The sequence below is a fragment of the Acomys russatus genome, chromosome 31, assembly GCF_903995435.1.
Source record: "Acomys russatus chromosome 31, mAcoRus1.1, whole genome shotgun sequence".
In the NCBI taxonomy this organism is placed as follows: domain Eukaryota; kingdom Metazoa; phylum Chordata; class Mammalia; order Rodentia; family Muridae; genus Acomys; species Acomys russatus.
The window spans coordinates 25,959,604-25,961,208 of NC_067167.1; the positions used below are offsets into that span (position 1 = coordinate 25,959,604).

The 1,605-nt window shown below is 36.0% G+C and overlaps 1 non-coding gene across 1 annotated transcript; it reads left to right on the forward strand.

Annotated features, from left to right (window-relative positions):
* The first annotated feature begins 213 nt into the window (after positions 1-213).
* On the forward strand, positions 214-320 carry LOC127183808 (U6 spliceosomal RNA). The gene has a single exon (XR_007830062.1). It is a non-coding gene; the product is annotated as a U6 spliceosomal RNA (small nuclear RNA).
* Positions 321-1,605: the final 1,285 nt, after the last annotated feature.

Below are 1,605 nucleotides of genomic sequence, written 5' to 3' on the forward strand. Positions count from 1 at the left end.
AAATTTCATAGTTATTAAGAAAATTAAAGCATATTTGTATAGTGATAGCCTTCATTTTTAATTAATTAATTAATTTTTATATGATTATCCTGGTCACAATTTCCCCTCCTTCCTTTCGCTTCAGTCCCTTTCCTCTCAGCCAGATCCAGTTCTTTTCCATTTCCCTACAGAAAAGAGTAGGCCTCCAAGGGATATTTAAAAATATAACTTTTAGTGCTCGCTTCAGCAGCACATATACTATTATTGGAATGATACAGAGAAGATCAGCATGGCCCCTGTGCAAGGATGACACACAAATTCGTGAAGCATTCCATATTTTTTCCACTTTCCAGCTATCCCAAAGAAAACAACCCAGAGAACTCAAATACAATGGAAATACAAGAAAATGACCTCAAATCCTTCTTCTCTGCACCCCATGGAACCTTCTCCAAAACTGATCACATCGTAGGTCACAAAGCAAGCCTCAATAGATACAAGAGGATTGAAATAATACCTCGTATCTTACCAGATCACCATGCTCTTCGGCTTCAATTCAACAACAACAGAAATAACAAAAAGCCTACACATATGTGGAAACTAAACAACTCTCTGTTACATGACAGCTGGGTCAGGGAAGAAATAAAGAAAGAAATCAAGGAGTTTCTGAAATTCAATGAAAATGAAGGAACCACATACACAAATTTGTGGGATACATTGAAAGCAGTGCTAAGAGGAAAATTCATAGCACTAAGTGCCTTTAAAAAGAAATTGGAAACTTCGCACATAAGCATCTAACGACACAACTGGAAGCCCTAGGAAAAAAGGAAGCAGAAACACCCAAGAGGAGTAGACGTTTGGGAATAATCAAACTCAAGGCTGAAATTAACACATTAGAAACTAAGAAAACAGTCCAAAGAATCAACAAAACCAAGAGCTGGTTCTTTGAGAAAATCAACAAGATAGACAGACCATTAGCCAAACTAACTAAAAGGCAGAGAGACAGTATTGAAATCAACAAAATCAGAAATGAAAAGGGAGACATAACAACAAACACTGAAGAAATACAAAAAATCATAAGATCCTACTTTGAAGGCATATACGCCACAAAATTTGAAAATCTAAAGGAAATGGATGATTTTCTTGATCAATTTCACTTGCCAAAGTTGAGTGAAGAACAGATAAACAAGCTAAATAGTTCCATTTCCCCTACAGAAATAGAAGCATTCATTGACGGTGTCCCAACCAAAAAAAGCCCAGGGCCAGATGGTTTCAGTGCAGAAATCTACCAGACCTTCAAAGGCGAGCTAATACCAATACTATTCAAGCTACTCCAAAAGATAGAAATGGATGGAAAATTACCAAATTCATTCTATAAGGCCATAGTCTCATTGATACCTAAACCTCACAAAGACTCAACAAAGAAAGAGAATTTCAGACCAATTTCTCTTATGAACATCAATGCAAAAACACTAAATAAAATACTTGCAAAACAAATATGAGAACACATCAAAGATGTCATTCATCATGACCAAGTAGGCTTCATTCGAGGCATGCAAGGATGGTTTACTATACGGAAATCCATCAATGTAATCCACCATATAAAGAAACTGAAAATAAAAAACCACA